The 19,310-nt window shown below is 36.7% G+C and overlaps 1 protein-coding gene across 1 annotated transcript in view; it reads left to right on the forward strand.

Moving 5' to 3' along the window:
• Positions 1-823: 823 nt before the first annotated feature.
• The window catches only part of LOC123941440 (butyrophilin subfamily 1 member A1-like), a 55,517-nt gene continuing 37,030 nt past the window's right edge, over positions 824-19,310 (forward strand). The window contains exon 1 of the mRNA XM_046004592.1: positions 824-1,031. The gene's annotated coding sequence lies outside the window, so the exon portion shown is untranslated. The remainder of the gene's footprint in view (positions 1,032-19,310) is intronic.

A 19,310-nucleotide genomic window follows, 5' to 3' on the forward strand; every position in this document is an offset into this window, starting at 1 on the left:
CCATATTCATCAACGATATTGGTCTGAAGTTCTCCTTTTTTGTAGGGTCTTTGCCTGGTTTGGGGATCAGGGTAATGCTGGCTTCATAAAAAGAGTCTGGAAGTTTTCCTTCTGCCTCAATTCAAAAAACAGATTTTTAACTATAGGGAACACAGTGATGTTTAGCATAGGGCAGGTGGACGGGGGAGATGAGTGAAATAGGTGAAAGATATTCACTACACTCATCTAGATGAGCATTGAGTAATACATGGAATTGTTGAATCACTACATTGTATAACTAAAGTAAATATAACACTATATACTAACCACACTAGAATAACATTTTTAAAAATTACATAAGTGCTACAAACTAAGTGATAAGGAGTCTATTTAAAGTTCACTGTTTTAATAAAATCACTAATATATAAATAAAAAAACTCACTAGTAAAAGTAAACATATAGTAATGGTAGTGCAATAATCACTTGTAATGCTAGTATGAAGGTTAATAGACAAAAGTAACATCAACTATAACTAGAATAACTAATTTCAAAATACATATTATATAAAGATACAAATGCACCATCAAAAACAAAAAGAGTAAAGAGTAAAATGTAGAACTTTGGAACATGTTCAAACTTAGTTGTTATCAACTTAAAGTAGACTGTTACAGACAAATTCTATGTGTTAACCTGATTGTAACCACAATGTGAAATCTATAGTGAATATACAAAAGATAAAGGAATTTAAGCATACCACTAAAAAAGTGATCAAGCCACAAAGAAAGTGAGCAAGATAGAAGACAAAGAACTATGAAACAGCTAGGAAGAAATTAATAAAGTGGCAGTCAGTACAAACGTATCAATAATTACGTTAAATTTAAATGGACTACATTTTCTAATCAAAGCACATCAAGCTACTGAATGGATAAATAACAAGGCCCATCTATATGCTGCCTTAAAGAAACTCACTGCAAATAAGGACAGACATGGGCTGAAAGATGAGAGGTGGAAAGATATCCGTCCATGTGAAAGGAAACCAAAAGAACGCTGGGGTAGGTACACTTGTATCAGACTAAATAGACTTTAAACAAAGACTACAGGAAGATAAAAGGTCATTAGTAATGATGACAGGGTCACCCCAACAAGACAATGTAACATTTGTGAACACTTAGTTACCCAACATAAGAGTGCAGATACATACTAAAATAAATGTTAACAAATTAAAGGGAGAAATAAACAGCACTACAATAATAGTAGGGAAATTTAATACCCCACATACAATCAATAGATAAATCACCCAGGCAGAAAATCAATAAGAAAACATTCATCCTAAACTATGTGTTAAACCAAATGACCTTAGCAAAAGAAACTTTTTGTGTTAATAATAGAGTTTATGGAATAAATGATATAAACCCATCTTCCCAAAAGATGCCTTCAGAGAGTCTGGAAAATTACTAAAATATAAAATTAAATTCCAGATGTGAGTAAAATTATATGGCATTTGTCTTTCTCTTACTGACTTTTTTCACTTCACATGATACACTCTAATTCCCTCCATGTTATTTCAAATAGAAAGTTTTCTTTTCTTTTCTTTTCTTTTTTTAAAGATTTTACTTATTGGACACAGAGAAAGAGCATATGTGCACACATGCACAAGCAGGGGGAGCATCAGGCAGAGGGAGAGGGAGAAGCAGGCTCCTCACAGTACAGAGAGCCCAACATGGGGCTCAATCCCAGGGCCTTGGGACCATGACCAAGCCAGAGCCAAACACTTAACAGACTGAACCACCCAGACACCCTGATTTCATTCTTTCTGATGACTAAGTAGTATTCCATTTTATATATACCACATTTTCTTTATTTATTCATTAGCCAATGGACATTTAGATTCTTTCTATAGTCTGGTTATTGTTGATAATCCTGCTATAAACATCAGGTGCATGTACCCCTTTGAATCTATATTTTTGTATTCTTTGGGCAAATACCTAGTAGCATAATTGCTGGATCTTAGGGTAGTTCTATTTTCAACTTTTTGGGGAACCACCATATTGTTCTCCAAGGTGACTATACCAGTTTGCTTTCTCACTAACAGTACATACTTGCCACTACTTCTTGCTTCTTGTGTTGTTAATTGTTAATTTTAGCCATTCTGAACATACAGCATGAGGACAAAGAGAGGGCAAGAAACCATAAGAGACTCCTAATGATAAAGAACAAACTGAGGGTTGATGGAGGGGGTGAGTGGGAGTTGGGCAAGATAGGTGCTGGATATTAAGGAGGGTACTTGTTATGATGAGCACTGGGTGTTGCATGTAAGTGATAAATTACTGAATTCTACTCCTGAAATCAAATTTCACAATGTTTATTCTTCTAGTCCATGAGCATGGACTGTTTTTCCATCTCTGTGACCTCCTTAATCTTGTTCATAAGTGTTCTGTATTTTCTAGCATATAGATCTTTTACCTCTTTGGTTAGGTTTATTCTGAAGTATCTTATGGGTTTTGGTGCTATTGTAAATGGAATAGACTCCTTAGTTTCTCTTTCTACAGTTATATTGTTAGTGTATAGGAAAGCAACTGTTTCCTGTGCATTGGTTTTGTATCCTGCTACATTGTTAAATTGCTGTATGGGTTCTAGTAATTTGGTGATGGAGTCTTTTGGGTTTTCTAAAGTATCACATCATCTGTGAAGAGAGTTTGACTTCTTTGCTTATTATTTCTTTTTGATGTCTGATTGCTAAGGCTAGGACTTCTAATACTGTGTTGAATATTAGTGGTGAGAGTGAGCATCCCAGTACTTTTCTTGGCCTTAAGGGAAAAGCTCTCAACTTTTCCCCAATGAGAATGATATTCAGTGTGGGATTTTCTTAGATTGTTTTTATACTGATGTATGTTCCCTCTATCCCTACACTTTGAAGAGTTTTAATCAAGAAAGGATGATGTATTTTGTCAAATGCTTTCTCTGCATCAATTAAGAGGATCACTTTTCCCCCCTTTTATTAATATGCTCTATCATGTTGAATTATTTGTGAGTGTTGAACTACCCTTGCAACCCAGGAATAAATCCCACTTGGTTGTGGTGAATAATCCTTTTAATGTACTATTGGATGTTACTGTGTAGGATCTTGTTGAGTATTTTTGCATCCATATTCATCACGGATATTGGTCTGTAATTCTCCTTGGTCTTTGGTCTTTGCCTGGTTTTTAGATCAAGGTAATGCTGGCCTTATGGAATGAGTTTGGAAGTTTTACTTCCATTTTTATTTTTGAAACAGCTTCAATAGAATAGGTATTTATTCCTCTTTAAATGTTTGGTAGAATTCCCTTGGGAACCCATCTGGCTCTGGACTCCTATTTTGGGGCAGATTTTTTTCCCCATCATTTCATATATATATATATTTTCAACGTTCCAGAATTCATTGTTTATACATCACACCCAGTGCTCCATGCAATATGTGTCATCCATAATACCCACCATCAGGTTCACCCAACCTCCCACCTCCCTCCCCTCCAAAACCCTCAGTTTGTTTCAACTTCCTTACTGGTTATTGGTCTGTTCAGATTGTCTATTTATTCCTGTTTCAGTCTTGGTAGTTTATAAGTTTCCAGGAAGGCATCCATTTCTTCCAGGTTACTTAATGTGTTGCCATATAGTTGCTGGTAATGATTTCTAATAATTTGTTTCTATTTCCTTGGTGTTAGTCGTGGTCTTTCCCCTTTCATTTATGATTTTATTAATTTGGATCCTTTCTCTTTTCTTTTGGATAAGTCTGGCCAGATGTTTATCAGTCTTGTTAATTCTTTCAAGGAACCAGCTTCTAGTTCCATTGATCTGTTCTACTGTATTTCTGGTTTCTAATTCATTGATCTCTGCTCTAATCTTTACTATTTCTCTTCTCCTGCTTAGTTTAGGTTTTATTTGCTGTTCCTTCTCCATCTCCTTTAGGTGTAACTTTAGCTTGTACCTTTGGGATTTTTCTACTTTTCTGAGAGAGGTTTGGATGGCTATGTATTTCCCCCTAAGGACCATCTTTGTAGTATCCCATAAGTTTAAGACTGCACTGGAGGGGCTTATGCTAAATGAAACAAGTCAAGCAGAGAAGGACAATTATCATATGGTTTCACTCATATGTGGAACATAAGGAGTAGCACAGAGGACCATAGGGGAGGGGAGAGAAAACTGAAGGGGGAGATATCAGAGAGGGAGAGGAAACATGAAAGACCATGGACTCTGAGAAACAAACTGTGGGTTTCAGAGGGGTGAGGGATGGAGGTAGGGTGATGGGTATTAAGGAGGGTGTGTGTTGTGATGAGCAATGGATATTATATGCAACTAATGAGTCATTGAACACTACATCAAATATTAATGAAGTATATAAAACGGCTAAATGAACATAATAATTTTTAAAAAGGAGACTATAGGATTTTCATTAAAAAATGAATCCAGGAAAATCTCCATTACCAGAGTTCTTCCATGTAATGTCCCTTTAGTTTCATTGTTTTGCTTTTATGTTATGTTTCCCTATGAACAAATTATTGTACATGGTATGAGGTAAGGACATGATTAATCTTTAAAATACATATTCAGTTATTTAGGTATCAAAATACTAATTACCTTGACACCTTTGTAAAACAAGAATTGACTTGAAAACACCTAAGGCTGGTGGTAATGTGGAGTAGCAGGAATGCACATGTATGTGTGGTAGGGATGCAAGATGATATAACTACTTTGGAAGACATTTTTGCTGTTTCTTGCAAAGCTACACATAGCTTTACATACAGTCTGGCAATTGTACTCTTCGGTATTTACCCAAGTGAGTTGAAAATGGATGTCTACACAAAACCTGAACATAAATGCTTGTAACAGCTTAAAACATAATTGCCAAACACTGGAAGCAACCAAATGCTTCAATGGGTGAATGAATAAATGGACTATGGTACATTCATACAATGAAACATTATAAAGCAATACAAAGAAATTAGCCATTTGTATCAATGCTCATCCAAATTATAGACCTGCAATTTTCTCCTCTAGTTATGTCATTGTCTGGCTTTGGTATCATGATGATGTTGACTCTATAAAATTAATTTGGAAGAGTTCCCACTCCTATTTTTTTGGAAGAATTTAAGAATAATTGGTATTAGTTAGGTAGAATTCACCTGTGAATCCATCTGGTGCTAAATCTTTATTGGGACTTTTTAAAAATTATTTTTAATATTTTTATTAACATATAATGTATTATTATATGTTATGTGATATGTTATATATGGTATATGTGAATCGCCAGGTTTACACACTTCACAACACTCATCATAGCACACATGTTCTGCAGTGTCCATAACCCAGCCACCCTCTTCCTACCCCTCATCCCCCTGGCAACCCTCAGTTTGTTTTGTGAGATTAAGAGTCCCTTATAGTTTGTCTCCTTCCTGATCCCACCTTGTTCCATTTTTCCTTCCCTACCCCCAAGACCCCCACTTTGCCTTTCAAATTCCTCATATCAGGGAGATCATATAATAATTGTCTTTCTCTGATTGACTTATTTCGCTAAGCATAATACCCTCTAGTTCCATCCATGTCATCTCAAATAGTAAGATTTCACTTCTTTTGATGGCTGCATAGTATTCCATTGTATACATATACCACATCTTCTTTATCCATTCATCTGTTAATGGACATCTAGGTTCTTTCCATAGTTTCACTATTGTGGATATTGCTGCTATAAACATTTGGGTGCACGTGCCCCTTCAGATCATTACATTTATATCTTTAGGGTAAATACCCAGTACTGCGATTGCTGGGTCATAGGGTAGCTCTATATTAAACTTTTTGAGGAACCTCCATGCTGTTTTCCAGAGTGAATGCACCAGCTTGCATTTACACCACCAGTGTAGGAGGGTTCCCCTTTCTCTGCATCCTCGCCAGCATCTGTCATTTCCTGACTTGTTAATTTTAGTCATTCTGACTGGTGTGAGGTGGTATCTCATTGTGGTTTTTATTTATATTTCCCTGATGCCAAGTGATATGGAGCACTTTTTCATGTGTCTGTTGGCCATCTGGATGTCTTCTTTGCAGAAATGTCTGTTCATGTCCTCTGCCCATTTCTTGATTGGATTATTGGTTCTTTGGGTGTTGAGTTTGATAAATCTATATAGATTTTGGATACTAGCCCTTTATCCATTATGTCATTTGCAAATATCTTCTCCAATTCTATAAGTTGTCTTTTGGTTTTGTTAACTGTTTCCTTTGCTATGCAAAAGCTTTTGATCTTGATGAAATCCCAATAGTTGATTTTTGCTCTTGCTTCCCTTGCCTTTGGTGATGTTTCTAGGAAGAAGTTGCTATGGCTGAGGCCGAAGAGGTTGCTGCCTGTGTTCTCCTCAAGGATTTTGATGGATTCCTTTCTCACATTGAAGTCCTTCATCCATTTTGAGTCTATTTTCATGTGTGGTGTAAGGAAATGGTCCAGTTTCATTCTTCTGCATGTGGCTGTCCAATTTTCCCAACACCATGTGTTGAAGAGACTGTCTTTTTTCCATTGGACATTCTTTCCTGCTTTGTCGAAGATTCATTGACCATAGAGTTGAGGGTGTATTTCTGAGCTTTCTATTCTGTTCCATTGATTTATGTGTCTGTTTTTGTGTCAGTAGCATACTGTCTTGATGATGACAGCTTTGTAATAGAGCTTGAAGTCTGGAATTGTGATGCCACCAACTTTGGTTTTCTTTGTCAACATTCCTCTGGTTATTCAAGGTCTTTTCTAGTTCCATATAAATTTTAGGATTATTTGTTCCATTTCTTTGAAAACAAATGGATGGTAGTTTGATAGGGATTGCCTTAAACATGTAGATTGCTTCAGGTAGCATAGACATTTTCATATTTGTTCTTCCAGTACATGAGCTTCTCCCTCAATTTCCTTCATGAATACTTTATAGTTTTCTGAGTACAGATTCTTTGCCTCTTCAGTTAGGTTTATTCCTCGGTATCTTATGGCCTTGGGTGCAATCATAATTGGGATTGACTCCTTAATTTCTCTTTCTTCTGTCTTGTTTTTGGTGTATAGAAACGCAACTGACTTCTGTGCATTTTGTGTATATCCTGACACTTTACTAAATTCCTGTACAAGTTCTAACAGATTTGGAGTGGAGTATTTTGGGTTTTCCACATAAAGTATCACATCATCTGCAAAGAGTGAGAGTTTTGCTTCTTTGTCAATTTGGATACATTTAATTTCTTTTTGTTGTCTGATTGTTGAGGCTAGGACTTCTAGTACTATGTTAAATAGCAGTGGTGATAGTAGACATCCCTGCCATTTTCCTGACCTTAGTGGGAAACCTCTTAGTTTATCTTCATTGAGAATGATATTTGCTGTGGGTTTTTTGTAGATGGCTTTTTTTTAATAAGATCAATTTAAATTTATTTATTTATTTTTCAGTGTAACAGTATTCATTGTTTTTGCACAACACCCAGTGCTCCATGCAATACGTGCCCTCCCTATTACCCACCACCTGGTTCCCCCAACCTCCCACCCCCACCCCTTCAAAACCCTCAGGTTGTCTTTCAGAGTCCATAGTCTTATGGTTCACCTCCCCTTCCAATTTCCCTCAACTTCCTTCTCCTCTCCATCTCCCAATGTCCTCCATGCCATTTGTTATGCTCCACAAATAAGTGAGACCATATGATACTTGACTCTCTCTGCTTGACTTATTTCACTCAGCATAATCTCTTCCAGTCCCATCCATGTTGCTACAAAAGTTGAGTATTCATCCTTTCTTTTATTTTTTTTCCTTTTTTTTTTTTTTAACAAACATATAATGTATTTTTATCCCCAGGGGTACAGGTCTGTGAAAGATGGGATTGGGAGGGAGACAAACCATAAATGACTCTTAATCTCACAAGACAAACTGGGGGTTGCTGGGGGGAGGTGGGGTTTGGAGAGGGGGAGGGGGTTATGGACATTGGGGAGGGTATGTGCTATCGTGAGTGCTGTGAAGTGTGTAGATGGCTTTGATGATATTGAGGTATGTACCCTCTATCCCTACACTTTGAAGAGTTTTGATCAGGAAGGGATGCTGTACTTTGTCAAATGCTTTTTCTGCATCTATTGAGAGTATCATGTGTTTCTTATTCTTTCTTTTATTAATGTATTGTATCACATTAATTGATTTGCACATGTTGAACCAACCTTGCAGCAATGGAATAAATCACACTTGGTTGTAATGAATAATCCTTTTAATATACTGTTGGATCCTATTGACTAGTACTTTGGTGAGAATTTTCACATCTGTGTTCATCTAGGATATTGGTCTGTAATTCTCTTTTTTGATGGGATCTTTGTCTGGTTTTGGGATCAAGGTAATTCTGACCTCATAAAATGATTTTGGAAGTTTTCCTTCTATTTCTATCTTTTGAAACAGTTTCAGGAGAATAGGAATTAATTCTTCTTTAAGTGTTTGGTGGAATTCCCATGGGAAGCCATATAGCCCTGGGATCTTGTTTGTTGGGAGATTTTTGATGACTGCTTCAATCTCCTCATTGGTTATGTGTCTATTCAGATTTTCTATTTCTTCCTGGTTCAGTTGTGGTAGTTTATATGTCTGTAGGAATGCATCTGTTTCTTTCAGATTGTCAAATTTGCTGGCATCTAATTGCTCATAATATGTTCTTATAATCATTTGTATTTCTTTGGTGTTGGCTGTGATCTCTCCTTTTTCATTCATGATTTTATTTATTTGGGTCCTTTCTCTCTTCTTTTTGATAAGTCTGACCAGGGGGTTATCAATCTTATAAATTCTTTCAAAGAACCAGCTTCTAGCTTCGCTATTTGTTCTACTGTATAGTTGGTGCTATAGTAGAACTATAGAATAGATATATTCTATATATAGATATCTATAAATATAGAACTATAAAATAGTTGTACTGGTTGGTTTCTATTTCATTGATTTCTGCTCTGATTTTTATTATTTCTCTTCTCCTGCTGGGTTTAGGCTTTCTTTGTTGTTCTTTCTGCAGCTCCTTTAGGTGTAGGGTTAGATTGTGCACTTGATACCTTTCTTGTTTCTTAAGAAAGGCTTGTATCACTTTATATTTTCCTCTCAGGGCTGCCTTTGCTGTGTCCCACAAGTTTCGAGCTGTTGTGTTTTCATTATCATTTGTTTCCATGATTTTTTTCAATTCTTCTTTAATTTCATGGTTGACCCATTCATTCTTTAGTAGAAAGCTCTTTAGCCTCCATGTATTTGTTTTTTTTCCAAATTTCCTCTTATGATTGAGTTCTAGCTTCTGATCATTGTGGTCTGAAAATATGCCAGGAATGATCCCAATCTTTGTTACTAGTTGAGACCTGATTTGTGAACCAGGATGTGATCTATTCTGGAGAATGTTCCATGTTCACTAGAGAAGAATGTGTATTCTGTTGCTTTGGGATGGAATGTTCTGAATATATCTGTGATGTCCACCTGGTCCAGTGTGTCATTTAAGGCTTTTATTTCCTTGTTGATCTTTTGCTTGGATGATCTGTCCATTTCAGTGAGGGGGTGTTAAATTACCCTACTATTATTTTATTATTGTCTATGTGTTTCTTTGATTTTGTTATTGATTGGTTTGTACAGTTGGCTGCTCCCATGTTATGGAAGATATATTGAAAAATGTTAGATCTTCCTGTTGGACAGACCCTTTGAGTATGATATAGTGTCCTTCCTCATCTCTTATTTTAGTCTCTGGCTTAAAGTCTAATTGATCTGATATAAGGATTGCCACACCAGCTTTCTTTTGATGTCCATTAGGATGGTAAATTGTTTTCCACTCCCTCACTTTTAATCTGGAAGTGTCTTTGGGTCTAAAATGAGTTTCTTGTAGAAAGCATATTGATGGGTTTTGGTTTTTTTAATCCATTCTGATATCCTGTGTCTTTTGATTGGGGCATTTAGCCCATTTACATTCAGGGTAACTATTGAAAGATATGAATTTAGTGCCAAATATTGCCTCTAAGGCGACTATTACTGTATATTTTCTCTGTTCCTTTCTGGTCTACTACTTTTAGGCTCTCTCTTTGCTTAAAGGACCCCTTTTGAAATTTCCTGTAGAGCTGGTTTGGTGTTTACAAATTCTTTTAGTTTTTGTTTGTGCTGGAAAAAGCTGGAAGCTTTTTATCTCTCCTTCTATTTTTCAGTGATAGCCTAGCTGGATATAGTATTCTTGGCTGCATGTTTTTCTTGTTTAGTGCCCTGAGTATATCATGCCAGTTCTTTCTGACCTGCCAGGTCTCTGTGGATGAGTCTGCTGCCAATGTAATATTTTTACCATTGTATGTTACAGACTTTTTTTTTTTTAAGATTTTATTTTTTTGTTTGACAAACAGAGATCACAAGCAGGCAGAGAGAAAGGAGAGAGGAGAAAGCAGGCTCCCCATGGGGCAGAGAGCCTGATGTGGGGCTCAATCCCAGGACCCTGGGACTATGACCTGAGTTGAAGGCAGAGGCTTTAACCCACTGAGCCAACCCAGGCGCCCCTGTTACAGACTTCTTGTCTTGAGCTGCTTACAGGATTTTCTCTTTGTCACTAAGACCTGTATATTTTGCTATTAGATGATGGAGTGTGGACCTATTCTTACTGATTTTGAGGGGTGTTCTCTGTGCCTCCTGGATTTCAGTGCTTGTTCCCTTTTCCATATTAGGGAAATTCTCTACAATAATTCCATCCAATATACCTTCTGCTCCCCTCTATCTCTCTTCATCTTCTGGAATCCCAATTAATCTAATGTGTAGTAAAAAATGATGAAGCAGCATAAAGAGAAATTATGAAAACATTCCTATTTAGAACTGTACCAAAAATAATAAGATGCTTAGGAAGGAACTCAATCAAAAAAGTGGAAGACTTGTACTCTGCAAAGTATAAAGCTTTGATGAAAGAAATTGAAAACAACACAAACAGATGGAAAGATATTCCGTGTTCATAGACTGGGAAAACAAGCATTATTAAAATGTCCACACAACAAAATAAGCCTACACATTTAGTGCAATCCCTATCAAAACACCTGTAGCATTTTTCACAAAATTAGGAAAACAATTCTATGGAACAATCCTGAATAGCCAAAGCAATCTTGAAAAAAGCAAACAAAGCTGGAGGCATCATTATTCCAGATTTCATTTTAAACTACAAAGCTGTAGTAATCAAAATATTATGGTACTGGCCTAAAAATAGATTCATAGATCTGTGCAGCAGGATAGATAACACAGAAATAACTCACAATATATAGTAAATTAACCTTTGACAAATGAGGAAGGAATATCCAATTGGAAAAAGACAGTCTCTTCAACAAATAATGTTGGGAAAATTGGTCAGCTACATGCAAAAGAATGGAACATGACCATTCTCTTGCACCATACACAAGAATAAACTCAAAATGGATTAAAGACCTAAACATAAGACCTGAAACCACAAAAAATCCAAGAGAGCACAGGCAGTAATGTCTCTGACATTAGCCATAGCAACATTTTCTTAGATATATCTTTTTAAAATGCAGGTGAAATAAAACTAAAAATAAGTCATTGGAACTATATCTAAAGAAAAATCTTCTGCCCATCAAAGGAAACAACAAACAAAACTAACAAAAAATCTACTGAATGGGAGAAGACATTTGAAATGACATATACTGTCATTTCAATACTGAGTTAGTATCCAAAATATATGAAGAACTTATGCAACTCAATGCCAAAAATCCAAACAATCCAATGCAATGGATATGTCCAAAAGAATGGACAGAAGACATGAACAGACATTTCTCCAAAGACATTTAACCAGATGACCAAAAGATACATCAACATCATTCATCATCAGGGAAATTCAAATCAAATCCCTAGTAAGATAACACTTCACACCTGTCAGAATAGATAAAATAAAAACAGAAGAAACAATCGATGTTGAAAAGGGTGTGGAGAAATAGAAACCCTTGTGCATTACTGGTGGGAATTCAACCGTGGAAAACAGTTTGGATATTACTCAAAAATGAAAGACAGAACTACCCTGTGATCAGTGATCACATTACCTTGATTTACTAAGATAATCTGGAACATTAATTCAAAAAGGTGTATGAATCCCTATGTTTATAGTAACATTATTTACAATAGCCAAAATATGGAAGCAGTACAAGTGGATACCAATAGATGAATGAATAAAGAGGAAGTGGAGATATATACAATGGAATGCTATTCAGCTATAAAAAGAATGAATTGGGGCGCCTGGGTGGCTCAGTGGGTTAAGCCGCTGCCTTCGGCTCAGGTCATGATCTCAGGGTCCTAGGATCGAGTCCCGCATCGGGCTCTCTGCTCGGCGGCGAGCCTGCTTCCCTCTCTCTCTCTGCCTGCCTCTCTGTCTACTTGCAATCTCTCTCTGTCAAATTTAAAAAAAAAAAATTTTAAAAAGAATGAATTCTCCATTTGCACCAACATTGATGGCTTTAGAGAGTATAATGCTAAGTGAAATAAGTCAGAGAAAGACAGTAGCATAAGGTTCAGTTACATGTGGAATTTAAGGAACAAAATAAAAGAACAAAGGAAAAAAACAGAGAAAACCTTCCAAAAACCAGACTCTTGACTGTAGAGTACAAACAGTGGGTTATCAGGTGAGGTGGGTTGGGGGAATGGACGAAATAGGTAAATGGTGCTAATAGTGCACTCATTTTGATAAACTGAGGAATAAATTGTTGAATCACTATATTCTACACCTGAAACTAATAGAATACTGTATGTTAACTATGCTGGAATTAAAAGAAAAATTAAAATGAAATAATAAAATAATAAAATAAAATAAAGTTAAATTCATAATTCTTTTGTTGAAGTTTATCTTACAGAAAAAAGGGGAAAATAAGCTTTTTAAAAGTGACATAATATAACAATGCATATAGGGTACCCAGGTGGTTCAATTGGTTGAGTATCAAACTCTTCATTTTGACTCAGGTCTTGGTTTATCCCAGGTCTTGGGGTCCTGGGATAGAGCCCTGGAGCATGGGTTCCATGTTCAGGGTGAGAATACTTGAGTATTCTCTCTCTCCTAACCCCTCCCCCACTACCTCCCCCCCTCTCTCAAATAAATAAATATTATATATAAAATAATATATGCTAATTATACTTTTAATTAATTAATTAATTACACAAAACCCAGAAAATTGGTAAATGAAAACATTAAAAAACATCTCTGACTATAAGTAGAAAATAAGATGAATATAGATAGAAAAAATCAGCCTAACCTATATAGGTTTTGCTCAAAAAGTTAAATAAAAAATTGGAGGAAGTACAGTTAACTCTTGAACAAAATGGATTGACTTGCACTAGTCCAGTTGTACTGAATTGTTTGTTTGAGTTGATAGCAAAAGCCATAGGCATTTATTTACAATTGCCTACCCTAGTTTCCCCGGGACCAAATCAAAGGCAACGGTGCTAAAATTGTGCCCACTGCCTTCACAATACCCAAGGAGGCCCACCAAGGTTTTCAGTAGCCCCCAGGGGTCCCAAGACCCGGCAGTGTTTCAGGTCATGGTTGTGCCCACAGGATGGTCTGTAGAGCACCCAAGCCTGGCATACAAGAGGACAGGCTGAAGCAGAGAAATGTGCCCAGAGTATAGGTATGGCCCTGTACTGGGAGCCTCATGCCCTTGATGCCCCTGTGGCACCCCCAGTTCTTTACACACCATGGACTATGGAGGTCTGGGCCAGGGTGGTTGTTGGTTTCCAGTTTTTCCTGGACAGGTGCAGACACCTTCCCACAAAGGTCCCCCAGATACAGGAGACTCTCCTGGGGACCAGTGCACTCAGTTGTGACTGCTGCTACCAATAGTTATAGGCCAGTGATACAGCTATAAGTCAGATTGGGTACATGTACTGTGCCTCTAGGCCACTGTCATTGCCACCTGCAAGGCTGCCTGACAGCTTTCCACTGCTAAGCCTAGGCAATCAAGCTGTAAAACATCACCATCCAGGGCCAGGCCTACCATCACCACTTCCCTTTCCCAGCTCAGCCTAGCCAGATTCACCTACCTATATTTGGATTTCTTTTAATAAGTATGCCTACACTGCTGTGAATATGTTTTCTCCTCCTTCTGATTTTTAAAAATAATATTTTCTTTTCTCTAGCTTGCTTTATTATAAGAAGACAGGCTATAATGCATGTGACATACAAAATGTGTTAATAGGCTGTTTATGTTATTGGGAAGGGTTTCTAATCAGTAGAAGGCTATCTACAGTGCTAATTTAGCTTTGGGAGAGTCAAAAGTTACACTTGAATTTTGACTGCACAAGGGTTCACTGTTCCAACCCCTGCATTTCTAAATATGTATTTATTCAACACTGAGATTATACCCTGATGTAAATTACTTTTCCACTAAATATTTTGAATTCTTGTCCTCTTTTGCATTTCTTTTATTATGAGATATTGAGCTTCTTCGCACATGCTCATTTGTATTGTGAACTGTATTCTTATCCTTTGCTTATTTTTCATTGGATTGTTGGTTCTTTCATTAACTAGCAAGATATATTTGTGTCATGGAAATAATGCTTTTGGGGCACCTGGGTGGCTCAGTGGATTAAGTCGCTGCCTTCGGCTCAGGTCATGATCTCAGGGTCCTGGGATCGAGCCCCGCATTGGGCTCTCTGCTCCGCAGGGAGCCTGCTTCCTCCTCTCTCTCTGCCTGCCTCTCTGCCTACTTGTGATCTCTCTCTGTCAAATAAATAAATAAAATCTTTAAAAAAAAAAGAAAGAAATAATGCTTTTGTCTAAATATAATGTGTAAATAATCAAAATACACTTAGAATATTTCCATTTCTTTCCATCTGTAGCCACTACAGTAGTCCTAGTCAATATTTATTTTTCTCTCTTGAGTGATTGCAACAACCTGTTAACCAGACTTTTTATTTTCCATCAGAAGAGATGACTAAGGAGTTGGGCTGGTTTAAGTTTGGGGATTAATTTAAACAGAATTCAGTAAAGAAACATTTAATAATAAATTTAAAATATTGTTGAATATCTATTAAGTGCTTTAAAAAGGGTACATCTTGATAAGAAAAGAAACAAAACCAAGAAAGAAATGGTGAATTGGGAAACTGGGGCAGTACCAATGGCCAGGAAGTCTAAGGGCTGTATTGCTTGTTTCTTATTAATAGTTGTATTGGTATATAATTGTCACATTATAAAGTGTACTTATTAAAAATGTACCATTGGGTACATTGTGAAAGATGTATGCATTCTTGAAACCATAACCATAACCAAAAAAATACACATGTTCATTATCCTAAAACTTCCCTCATGAGACTTTATAATATTTCTCTCTTCCCTTTCTTGCCCTCTTTATTTCTTGCCCTCCTTTCCCTCCTTATTTCCATGCAGTCATTGTGTTCCACACATTCTCACATTACAGATTAATTTTCACTTTCTATAATTTTCTAAATGGAATCAAACACTATGGACAACTTTGTACTTTCTTCTATCATTCAGCATAACTATTTTAAGATTCCTCCATGGAGCACTGGGTGTTGTGCAAAAAGAATGAATACTGTTACGCTGAAAAAATAAATAAAATGGAAAAAAAAATAAAAAATAAATAAACAAAAATTAAGTTAAATTAGATAAATAAATAAAAAAATCATCATCAACCCCCCACCACCACCCAAAAAAAAAAAAAAAAAAGGAAAAGAAAACAGCTAGCTGTGGGCAGATACAGCAGATAAATCCACAAAACCAATGCAGATTCCACACCCTCTGGGACTAAGGCTGGTTTTCACAGTTGGGGAGTTGCTTACAACAGCTGGCTGGGCCTGGGAGGCAGAGCATTCAGTGTGGGAGTAACAGAAGGGGGATGGGCTGAGCGACAGGCAACCCATGTTCCAGGAGTCAAGTCTGTACTCACCAATTTCCCTCACTTCCTTCAATTGCCTTCTAATATTCGTCCCAGAGGGATTAATAAAAATGAACAGAAAATGGTAGTTGATGAGACGAGTCTTAAAAAATGCAAAAAGCATAAAGAATCTCACCACAGAAATGAAATTCCATCATGCCATAAACTCAGATGGAGAAAAAAAATTGCATCTTTATTTTCACTAAACTGTAACTGAAAATGTAGCATTTCCTTCAATTATAAATGGAGGCAATAAACCACAGCAGTCTTGGTACTACTGATGACTTTGTAACTAGTAGAATTTATGGGTATTTTCAATTAATAATATTTATGGTTGTTGCAAATATCTTGAAATATTATTTTTGATCACCACTACTGTCAAATTATGATACTAATTAAATTTGTCATGAGATCTTGATATTTAATCTGTTAACAATGAAGCATATATTTTTGATAAAAAAAAAAAAGATTCCTCCATGGTGTTGCATGTATCAATAGTTCGTTACTTTTTATTGCTATGCATTATTCCATTTTATGTACATATAATAACTTTTTCTATTCACTCTCCTACTGATAAATATTTAGGTTCTCTCTAGTCTTTACACCTTACAAGGAAAGTCATCATGGATACTCCTATAGAAATGTCTTTATGGACATACATTTTTATTTTTTATTTTGCACAGGAGAATGGATGAAACATATGGTAGTTTTATAGCTTATATTTTCAAGAAACTATCAAATTTTCTTCCAAAGTAGTACTATCATTTCATATTCCTAAGAGCAATGTGTATGAGTTTCAATTCCTCTACAACCTTGCCAGCACTTGATATGGTCAAGCTTTTTAATTTTAGACATCCTAATAGATGGGTAGTGATATTTCATTTTGGTTTTTATTTGTAATCCTTCATGACTAATGATACCAAATATATTTTCATGGACCCATTTTCCATCATATATCCTATTTAGTGAAGTATTTGTTCAAATCTCTTGCCTATTTTGTATTATATTTATATTAGCATTTTGAGAGTCCTTATATATTCTGGATAGAAATCTTTTATAATATTTTCAGGTTACAATTATTTTCTTCCAAACCATGGATTATATTTTCATTATCTTAAAAGTGTCTTGCAAAAAAAAAAGAAGTTTTTGACTTTAATGAGATTTAATATATCACTGTTTCCTTTAAAAAAAATCTTTTTTTTATTTTTTTTTATTTTTTTTTCCATTTTATTTATTTTTTCAGCGTAACAGTATTCATTCTTTTTGCACAACACCCAGTGCTCCATGCAAAACGTGCCCTCCCCATTACCCACCACCTGTTCCCCCAACCTCCCACCCCTGACCCTTCAAAACCCTCAGGTTGTTTTTCAGAGTCCATAGTCTCTTATGGTTCGCCTCCCCTCCCCAATGTCCATAGCCCGCTCCCCCTCTCCCAATCCCACCTCCCCCCAGCAACCCCCAGTTTGTTTTGTGAGATTAAGAGTCATTTATGGTTTGTCTCCCTCCCAATCCCATCTTGTTTCATTTATTCTTCTCCTATCTCCCTACCCCCCCATGTTGCTTCTCCATGTCCTCATATCAGGGAGATCATATGATAGTTGTCTTTCTCCGATTGACTTATTTCACTAAGCATGATACGCTCTAGTTCCATCCACGTCGTCGCAAATGGCAAGATTTCATTTCTTTTGATGGCTGCATAGTATTCCATTGTGTATATATACCACATCTTCTTTATCCATTCATCTGTTGATGGACATCTAGGTTCTTTCCATAGTCTGGCTATTGTAGACATTGCTGCTATAAACATTCGGGTACACGTGCCCCTTCGGATCACTACGTTTGTATCTTTAGGGTAAATACCCAGTAGTGCAATTGCTGGGTCATAGGGTAGTTCTATTTTCAACATTTTGAGGAACCTCCATGCTGTTTTCCAGAGTGGTTGGACCAGCTTGCATTCCCACCAACAGTGGAGGAGGGTTCCCCTTTCTCCACATCCTCTCCAGCATCTGTCATTTCCTGACTTGTTAATTTTAGCCATTCTGACTGGTGTGAGGTGATATCTCATTGTGGTTTTGATTTGTATTTCCCTGATGCCGAGTGACGTGGAGCACTTTTTCATGTGTCTGTTGGCCATCTGGATGCTCCTGGATTGGAAGAATAAATATTGTGAAAATGTCTATGCTACCTAAAGCAATCTACACATTTAATGCAATCCCTATCAAAATACCATCCATTTTTTTCAAAGAAATGGAACAAATAATCCTAAAATTTATATGGAACCAGAAAAGACCTCGAATAGCCAAAGGAATATTGAAGAACAAAGCCAAAGTTGGTGGCATCACAATTCCGGACTTCAAGCTCTATTACAAAGCTGTCATCATCAAGACAGCATGGTACTGGCACAAAAACAGACACATAGATCAGTGGAACAGAATAGAGAGCCCAGAAATCGACCCTCAACTCTATGGCCAACTAATCTTCGACAAAGCAGGAAAGAATGTCCAATGGAAAAAAGACAGCCTCTTCAATAAATGGTGCTGGGAAAATTGGACAGCCACATGCAGAAAAATGAAATTGGACCACTTCCTTACACCACACACGAAAATAGACTCCAAATGGATGAAGGACCTCAATGTGAGAAAGGAATCCATCAAAATCCTTGAGGAGAATGCAGGCAGCAACCTCTTCGACCTCAGCCGCAGCAACATCTTCCTAGGAACAACGGCAAAGGCAAGGGAAGCAAGGGCAAAAATGAACTATTGGGATTTCATCAAGATCAAAAGCTTTTGCACAGCAAAGGAAACAGTTAACAAAACCAAAAGACAGCTGACAGAATGGGAGAAGATATTTGCAAACGACATATCAGATAAAGGGCTAGTATCCAAAATCTATAAGGAACTTAGCAAACTCAACACCCAAAGAACAAACAATCCAATCAAGAAATGGGCAGAGGACATGAACAGACATTTCTGCAAAAAAAATCTTTTTTTTAAAGATTTTGTTTATTTATTTGACAGACAGAGATCACAAGTAGGCAGAGAGGCAGGCAGAGAGAGAGAGGAAGAAGCAGGCTCACTGCTAAGCAGAGAGCACAATACAGGGCTCGATCCCAGGACCCTGGGATCATGAGCTGAGCTGAAGGCAGAGGCTTTTACCCATTGAGCCACCCAGGCACCCCTTATATAGCATTTTTGGTGTCATATCCAAAAAAATATGTTTAACCCAAGGTCACAAAGATTGTCTGCTGTGTTTTCTTTGAGACCTTTCATAGGTTTAGGTTTATATTTACATCAATGATTCATTTATATATTCACTTATGTATTCAAGGTTTGGATTAAAGCTTTTATTTTCATATGGATAGCCATATGTATCTATTGTCTTTTCACCTTTGTTGGTGATCAGTTGTTCAGCTCTGTGTGGATCTGTTTCTGGACTTAAGTTGATC

The sequence above is a fragment of the Meles meles genome, chromosome 5 (assembly GCF_922984935.1).
Source record: "Meles meles chromosome 5, mMelMel3.1 paternal haplotype, whole genome shotgun sequence".
NCBI classification, from domain to species: domain Eukaryota; kingdom Metazoa; phylum Chordata; class Mammalia; order Carnivora; family Mustelidae; genus Meles; species Meles meles.